The sequence below is a fragment of the Pteropus vampyrus genome, unplaced genomic scaffold (assembly GCF_000151845.1).
Source record: "Pteropus vampyrus isolate Shadow unplaced genomic scaffold, Pvam_2.0 Scaffold4, whole genome shotgun sequence".
In the NCBI taxonomy this organism is placed as follows: Eukaryota; Metazoa; Chordata; class Mammalia; order Chiroptera; family Pteropodidae; genus Pteropus; species Pteropus vampyrus.
In genome coordinates this window covers 19,889,408-19,898,922 of record NW_011888785.1, presented here as the reverse complement: position 1 = coordinate 19,898,922, position 9,515 = coordinate 19,889,408, and the positions used below count along the sequence as shown (strand labels likewise).

Here is a 9,515-nt window from a genome sequence, read left to right as displayed (position 1 = left end):
TCTAAGGGATCTGAAATTATTTCTTACCATTTTTTCAAAAAACTAAAGTACAAGATAAGGCCAACAAAAATATATCCTACTCATTCACTTCCTCATTCATTATATGTGGTCTCTTTTTTAGTCATTTGTCTTACCCAGATAGAATCTTTCTAATGAACTAATTGTTCTAATGTACTAAATGTTTTCATTTAATGTAATTAATATTGAACTATTTAACAACTACAAAATGATTTGTCTGTATTTCCAGGAATGTCTGATTTCATTAATTATTATTACTAAAAGGTAAGCCGACATACAGATAATGTTACATTTACTGATACATACAAATTGCTGAAATTGAAGATTTTTTCTTTATTCTTTTTATCATCTATTTTATGTATTTATCTTTCCCATTTATTTATATCCATTAGTTAAATACTCAAGTTAAAATTTAAATTTCTAGGATAGATAATTTTCAAAGTAACTAAGATAATACAGAATAGAGTATAAAATAAAGGAGTTTCCCTTAACACTAACAGTATAATTGCTATTCCTGATCACACTTTTGGCTGGTTATTTAGACTTATGAATATATTTGGACTTTATTTTCTTAATACATCATTATAATATATCTTTAAAACCTATATTTCTCAAAAGATTTAACCATGCTTCCTCTCTCCACCTCCTCATCCTCCACACATATTTCACAAACCCCTGGAATTTGGCTTCTGCCCCATCATTATCATCAACAATGAGCTCCATGTCACTAAATTAAACTGGTATTTTTCAATTCTTGTATTACATTACTTATCTCTCAAGACCTTCAACAGTTGGAGCAATTATACACTCTTTCTTGGATTTTTTGACTCTCTACTTTCCTGTGATCCTCTACCTTTCTAACTACTCCATCTTGTGTCTTCATTGCAGGCTTAATATCTTCTACATGGCCATTTAATACTGCAGTCCCCTCAATATTATTCCTAGACACTCTCTTCATCTCATTCCTCACTTCCTGCCTAGGAAATTTCACATACACACAGTAGTTAGAACACACCCTATTGCACCAGCCCTAGCCATGCAGATAGATCACAAATTTGTATCTTTGGCCAAGAAAAATCATCCGAGCCCCAGACCCAGTTATCCAACTGCCTAACTGTGGTAGACACAGTAACGCTATTCAGACCCCATCCCCTTTAAAAAAAATGGTTCATCATCTAGCCACAAAGAATGTGATAAGCTGACAGCCTTTGACTGTTGGCTCCATCAGGGTTCATCTCAGATTTCAAGATAAAGTCATATCTTCTTGGGATGTCCCCAAGGCAAAGATAATGGACAAAAGTAGTCGTATCAAAGCTTAGCAATGTCCACACAATGCAAGTCTCCTCTAACAGATATTCTTTGCTTCATAACTATCCATTGGGCTGACAGAGACTTTGCTTACTCTGCATCACGGTCTAATGGCTCTCTCTGCCCAATCCTGCTTCTTCCACTTTTCAGTCACAGATGTTACTCCTCAATAAACCTCTCCATCTCGGCATCTGCTTCCTGTGAACCAAATCTTTTGTACCAAAAGATGTGCAAGAAAGCATATTTGAATAAACAGGAATGAATACAAAGAGTGAAGATCTTTGTAGCACATATTAACACCCACAAGAAAGCACCAACTATGGAATAAGCACTAAACAACTTAGACAGAATGAACCAATTGGTGATGTTGGCCAGACTTTATCAGCAACCACTCCAGTGCTGGCAAATAGCACTTGGTAGCAAATGGACAATACTGGATTCCTACCTTGAAAGGCCCAACATTTCTTTCTCGTAGGAATAGACACCAATTTTTCAGCATGGAATTTTTTTTTCTTTCTTTTTTGCCCTTGAGGACTGAGTTAGCACCACTATGCTTAATGCATAGGCATGCAATCTCACACAACATAACACCTGACTAGGGAAACCACTTTACAGCAAAGGAAGCATGAGAGTGGGCCCATGAACATGGAATACACTGGCCATATCACATGTTTCACCACCCAAAAGTCATCAGCCAAGTAGAAGCACAAGCTTGGAGGCAATATCCTCTAAGAATAAGGCACGTTTTTCTAAGATGCAATATATGTTTTGACTCAGAGATCAAAATGTGGAAGCAGGAGTGACCCCACTTTCTATCACTCTTAAAGACACATTGGTGGCTTTGTAGCTTTCCATCTTCTTAACTCTGGGTTCTGCAGGGAACACACTCTTACTAGGCAACACAGCAAGGATCTTATTGAACTAAAAGCCACAGATGCCACCTAGGCTCTTGGAGCTTCTTGTGTCAAGTGACCAGCGACATGGAGTCATAATCTCATCACAGGTAAATGACCATGATAAGCAGGAGACATAGGGCTCTCTATGACACAATCACAGCAAAGAGGAGTAAGTGTGAAATTTAGGGAATCCAGTTGGGTGCCAACTGGTTTCTCTAACAGTTGTCACTATAAATGGAGAAGTGTAGCAATCCTAGCCTGAGAAGAGTACTACTACCAGTAACTCTGACGCCGCAGGAATGAAAGTGGGTGGGGGGGTCACACCATCAGGTAGCTCACCAAGACCAGCAGAGATGGAAGCTGCAAGATGGTTCTAATGGAGACAAGTAGGGGAAGAACTGAGTGATCAAATGACAGGCATACTAAATTCAAAAGAACCAGCACTATATGGGTCAGTACCATATTTATGTTGCAAATAACAATTTACTTTCAGTAAAAGAAGCATCTTTCTCATTAAGTCTTATTAATTTGAACTTTATCAGTTTTATTTATTTTTTATATTTAACTTATAAATTTACTTTGAGGTTATGAATGTTCAAGATCTATATGCATAAGGAATTTAAATCTAGTTTTATAGCTATATTTATAAAGTACTATTTGTCATCACTGGGGGTTTATAGAAATTAATTTCCTCGAAAGGAATTTGTTTGTAAATTACTGGGGTTTGAGAAACATTACACAACATTAGCGCTTGAGTCTGGTACCTTGGATGTTCTCTGAATCAGAATACAGTCAGCTTGGCATCTGAGCTAACACAGCTTTCCAGAGGAAATTCCATGCCTCTGGGGTCAGGCCAAAAAGGCCCAGTGGGCAGGCTTGGTCCACTTTCTGTCCTAGTGAGCTTTCCTGATCCTAGCATAAAAAATAATTTGTGACACTTTGTTACCACTGAATGACTGTTACTCAACATGAAAAGTTTAACTTTCTCAACATGAACAAAATTAGAAGTGATATGTTCTTGCAGCCATCCCACATGAATCTGTTTCTCTCATCTTAATGTTTAAGAGTTTCATTTCATTTAACTCATTTCTGACAGTAAACCTCAGTGTATTCTCCCATATAAATTGGAATGCAATCCTTTCAAAAATTCAAATAATGCTATAATCATCAATGAGTTAATCCATCAAATACTCTTTTGCACTTAGATTATGAGAAACTGAAGCCTAAACAATTTAATTATGGTCATAAAATATCACTGAATAGTATGGCAACACAGCCAAGCTAATTATTTTGGCAATCTACAAACAAACCGTACAGATATGATGCTGAAGAGATTGTGTGGTAATCTATATCACAATGATTAAAACAGCTGTGCGTGTTGATTCAGATATTTCCATGGAGAAAGGCTGGAATAAAAGGAAATAACTTAGGTTTTGCTTATGAATATAGAATCAAGAATTTAGCAAAACACAGGGGAGGTTGCCTAGATTAAGTGAACAAACACATTAATTTCCTACTTTCTCACCTAACTTTGTGAGAAAAAAATCCGAGCCACAAACTGGCAGAGATCCTTGCTAATAGAAATACTTTTAATATCAAGAAGAATAATGAAATTTAGGATCCATGTAGACAAAATAGAGTGGGATCATCACACACGGCTCCTTTTTTCCAGAAACAAAACGAAAAAAATAAAGAAAACTCAAAAGTTATTTCAGGCAAATTGGTGTCTGAACTCTTTTCCTAAAATAAGTAAATAAAAAAAATAACATTAATATAAAAATTAAAAAAGAAACAAAACTTTCAAAGCACACCTGTTAGGAAATTCTTTCTTTTATCTAATATGTAGTCATAATATCCCTCTGTTTCCTGCTGATATGCTTATCCCAAAATGGAAGCAGGAAGGAAACTGAAAGTACATGGATAGTGGCATGCCATTGATATTGACACACTTGATTAACTGAGTTACACAGACTAGAAATCTGAAGAAAATGCGCTCACATGCAAGGCAGAGTTAGAGGAAAGATGACTAGGGAAGAGTGACTAGCTACTCATTCAGCTGCCAGCAGGGTGGCATTATCTTGGTAAATTCCTCACAGGCTTGTCAGCTTTGAAAGCTCATAAACCTGATTTGTCAATACACTATGCAGCATCCCACTAATCCAGCTCACAAAGATTGATATATAAAGTCAAATTCAAGTAACTAACTTGCAAAGGAACGTGTTTACTGCCATTCACTGCTATGCTCACCTTTCTTTACCTACAAGAACACTGTATGGGAAGTTAAATTATAATCAAAAAGTTTCTTGTTATTATAACCTCAGAATGATTGGTATCAGTTCTATGCTCTTTCTGGGCCAAGGTCTCCTGTCCTAGGCCCAGAGAATTTTTGCCTCTGTGATCTTTGTTTTTCTGAAATTTCACGGATAGTGAAGCCTCCACACCATCTGACTGACATGTTCTTTCTTTAACTACTAAATATATTCAGTCAGGTTACAGTTCAATGTTAATTGCTGGGCAACCATTCTTCCTCTTCGGAGATTTTGCTACCCTGTGATCCTTCTGAAATTTAATTCTTAACAGACAATCTATAGTCTTACTTGAGAAGAAAAGTAGCTTACCTTCACCCCCAAATATTTGCAACACACAGTAATCCTGAATTTCAAACATTCCTCCATCTTTAGCCTTCTCTCACGTGTCTACAAAGTGTCATCTGGACAAAAGACTGTTTTAAGCAGAAGGACATTTGTAAGAGAAAAGGAGATAACTGAGAAGCATTAGTACTTGGATATGGAATACCAGTTTATTTTAGCCATAGTCAGTGCCCAGACCAACATGTCAGAAATTCAGAAACATATATGGGATGAAAGTAAGGATACAAAAACCAAGAGTCAGAAACCAGAAAAGTGAAAGAAGTCATAGTTCGTAAATAGTGAAACCTAGAACATAGAGTCTGTCAGGGTGCAGGCAGGAACCAAGAATCAGAGTATGTCTAGGGCTGCCCCATTGGACATTCAAGGGGCATCTTTCATATCACTGTCTAAATGAATGGTGCCTGCTGGGGTGTTGACATGCACATGCATAGTATTTACAGAGGCCCTGGACATAAGAGAAGGATCAGAGACCCAGATTCTCAAGAATAAGGAACTAAATGGAAGGGCAAAACATGCAGGACAAAAGATGTGAGTGCACTGCACTAAAAGGCCTTTAAAAAACAAATACTATCAGTCTTAGAGAGGTTTTCTATAGCTCTTCCAAGATAGAAAATACATGACAGCAAATTGAAGCAAATTACATACTCTCTTGAAGTGAGGAGAGGTAGGTGGGGAAAATGGTAAATCCCAATAGGAATAGTTGTTTACAGTAAAGATTTCATTCCAAGTTTCATCCTTGACCTATGGTGACGTTTCCAAAATTATATTCTAATTCAGCTTGATGTACCACTGAAAAAAAGCTTCAGTAACCAATATTTGAGAAATGAGTACAATGTATTCCCCTAGTGGGAATTTATAATTCTAAATAATCTATAATTAGTCATACATGAAAGACTAGTTTATTTAAAGATGAAATTTTTTTACAACATTAATATTCTGTAAAACACACTTTAGGAACAGGCAATTACTGTCTTGTGAAATAACTACTTAATTCTACTTCAGAACTGATAGTACATTTTGGTCTAGAAAGACTATATTCCTAACCAAACAAGATGAAGAAAAAGAGATCAGGAGAAGTGTGTCATTTGGGAAATGGTTTGGGCTGTTTTAGAACTGAGGTTCAATTATAATGGCTTAAATTTATTAGGATCTCAATCTCTCCTCTGTCTCTTATCCTCTCCCTCTCTCTCTCTCTCTCTCTCTCTCTCTCTCTCTCTCTCTCTCTCTCTCACACACACACACACACACACACACACACACACACACACACACATATTCTGGTGGTACACAGTTGAAGAATGCTATGTTGTCCTACAAAGTCATGAGAAACTTACATTCTTTTTATTCTGTCATCCTTATTTCATGGCATCCATACTCTAAGTTACATAATGGTTGCCAGGAAGAAAGGGCAAGCAAGACAAGGCATAAAATCCTCTCTGCCAAGCTGAATCAGCCCACGACTTATTTTTTTTAATTGAGTTAAAATTAACATACAATGGAATGTATAGGTCTTATATGTAAATTTTAGTAGGTATACTATATAGGCAACACCCCAGTTAAGAGATAAAATATTTCTATAATGGTAACAAATTACTTTGAATCTCCTTCTACTTAATTCTGATCCTTATAGGCGGCCACTGTTCTGGTTGATTGTCACAGCTTAGTTTTGCCTGTTTTTGAACTTCACATAAATGGATTCATACACAGTATTCTTATCTGTGTCTAGATTCTTTCATCTCAATGTTTTTGAGATTTATTCATGTGATAGCATATATCATTAGTTCTATTTTTTTTTATTTTTGCTAAGCAGTATTCTAGTGTATGAATATACCACAATGTTCATGCACTCTTCTGTTGGTATACATTTGTGCTGTTTCCAGCTTTGAATTTTTATGAATAAAGCTACATAACTATTCTTGTACGAGTCTTTCTGTGGAAACATGTATAAATTTCTGTGTACTGAGAAGCCTAGGGAAAAGCAACTGTTCAATAGTAATGACCACACCTAGTACCCAATTCTTGATTTCTGAATACTGTTCTCCATTAAAAGGGAACCAGAGCTTTTTAGAGAAATGTCTGATCCAAGGTGAAGGGACAGGGAAAGCACAAGATGAGCCTGGAATAAGATGTTTGTTTGCTTGCTTATTTACTTATTTACTTCAGAAATAAAAATTCAAAATTTTATTTTATAACCCATAAAATCCATGAAGAAAGGAATTGATGAAAAGTTGGATATTTACAGTCCTCCCCCTTAAAAGTTATTAATTACAGTGAGAAAAAGTAACTTTATGGTGGAAAAAACTGACAAGCACCACCTTCGTCAAGTGCTTACAGTGAACATTACCAAAAATGTATACCTATATAGTCAACACCCCAGTTAAGAGATAAAATACTATATAGTACGGTAGGTAAAATAATGCCCCCTGCACAAGATGTCTACACTCTAATTCCCAAACCTGTAATATTCTCCCTTCAATAGGACAAGGGACTTTGTAGACATGATTAAGGATTTTGAGATGGAGGTGTATCCTGGATTATCCAGGTGGATCCAGTGTAACTACAAAGATCCTTAAAAATGGAAAAGGGAGGCAGGAGAAATCAAAGAAGGAGACAGAATGAAAGCAGAGTTCAGAGTGATATGATTACTGGTTTTGAAGTTGGAAGAGGGCTGTGAGCTGAGGAATGCAAGCAGTCTCTAGAAACTAAAATAGAGAAGCTAGATTCTCCCCTAGAGACTGCAGAAGTAATGCAGCCTTGCTAATACCTTCATTTTAGTCCAGCAAATCCATTTCAGGCTTCTGATCTCCAGAAGTATAAGATAAATTTGTGTGGTTTAAATCCACTAAATTTGTGTTAATTTGTTACAGCAGCGAAAGGAAATGAATACGAGATGTATCAAAATCTTGTGCCACCTCATAGGATGTGAGAGAAAATTAGCATTACTTTCTATATTTCTGACAAAGGCACAGAATCTAAATTTAGTCACAAGGACACATTAGACAAACAAAAATGATAGGACATTTTATAAAATAATTGGTCTGTAATCTTCATTATTGTCAAGGTCATGAAAGTCAAGGAAAGACCAAGGAACTCTTTCATATTGAAGGAGACTAAAGAGAGATGACAACTAAATGCAACACTTGATTCTGGATGGGATTCTTTTTCTATAAAGGTGAAATCTGAGTAGGATCTGAAGATTAGGTAGTAGTAATATATTGATTATGATTATGTAGGAAATGTCATTGTAGAAAATACACACAAAAGTATTCATAGGTAACAGCGCATCATGTTGACAACCTATTCTCAAATAGTTTACAAAAAGTTAATTATACTGTACTTGCAACTTTTCTCTAAATTTGAAATTGATCCTGTTTTCAGTAAAAAATAAAACTAGAGAGAAAAACCCTATATACATAGACTTATATTTAAGTCTTTGGAACCTTATGAATAAACTTTCTAGCGTGAATTAACTTGCCCAAGGACAGGTAACTAGTAGGTAATAGAAGATAATATTAAATGACAGATGCAAACTTCCGGCCCAGATTTATAAAGATTTTTCCCTGCAGAAGACAGTTCTTTTACATTATCTGGGGTCAGTTTAAATTATCTAAAAAATTTCAGATGTTTCTGTTTTCAAAGTTGAGTTTAAATCCAGCCTCTGATATATCAAAGCAAGTACATGGAGATCTTTGATACCTTTGGCTTATGTTGTCCAAATCCAGGTCTTAGGACTGATGGGGAGAGACTGGGGATGTCAGTGGGTGGGACTTGGGGAGTGAGAGATGAGAAGGAAGGGTGTTTTCTTCAACTTAAATCCGTCTCTGCTTTTCAGAACATTCTTCCCACCTTCAAATTCTCCCCAGATAAAAACCCAACATTAGGGATGGGTACCAAAATGTTTGGAGAATGTAAAGAGTTTTGTGGGAGAAAGAGAAAACCATTATATTTCCTTCTCTGCAACTAAGAAAGTAGAATGACATAGCCTACATGTCATTATATATTTTTTCACATATTGTAAAAACTCATTTTCATTATGACTTTCTCATATGAATATTTAAAGTGTCAGTGTTTCCACTATTTTCTGAATGCATTCTGCAAGATCGTGGTTCTAATTTAAAATTCCATTTTTGTCAACAGCTCATCCAAGTAATGACAGCTCAAACAAGCAGCATATGTTCTTCATTCATTTTTGTCTCAAATAATTATTTGAGAAAGCAATTATTAGTTACTAATTTGTCAAAAGATATTTTTATTCATTTATTTAACTATCGAACCTATAGTCTGGTACTATTAAGGTACTGTGACACCTTATAAGTACACTTTTGTTACATGAAACTAAATCTCCACTTTTCTCCCTCTCTTCCACAGTCTTCTATCTCTTCTGAACACTTTACTAGTTCTTTCCATTGCATTCTATCATTCTCTGTTCAATTGTAAAAACTCTCTGTATCAGCGAACCTTCCTAAAAATATTTTTTTGTTATAATAACATAGTCAACATCTGACTTTTCCCTGATATCTTTAACCATGAAATCTGTTATAACAAGATAATTCTTATTTTCTCCAATGCATATGAAAAAAGGGTTAAGCCTTTCCTTACTTCCCACCCCTTTAGTTGTCCTTATGCAACTTCCCCTTTTGCT

At 35.7% G+C, this 9,515-nt stretch overlaps 1 protein-coding gene and 1 long non-coding RNA gene across 2 annotated transcripts in view; both read right to left on the bottom strand.

The window, feature by feature from the left end:
- The window catches only part of LOC111742879, a 30,370-nt gene extending 26,749 nt beyond the window's left edge, over window positions 1-3,621 (bottom strand). The window contains exon 1 of the long non-coding RNA XR_002781521.1: window positions 3,538-3,621. This is a non-coding gene — a long non-coding RNA (uncharacterized LOC111742879). The remainder of the gene's footprint in view (window positions 1-3,537) is intronic.
- KIAA1324L (KIAA1324 like) overlaps window positions 1-9,515 on the bottom strand; it is a 235,517-nt gene that overhangs the window by 212,923 nt on the left and 13,079 nt on the right. The window lies entirely within an intron of this gene.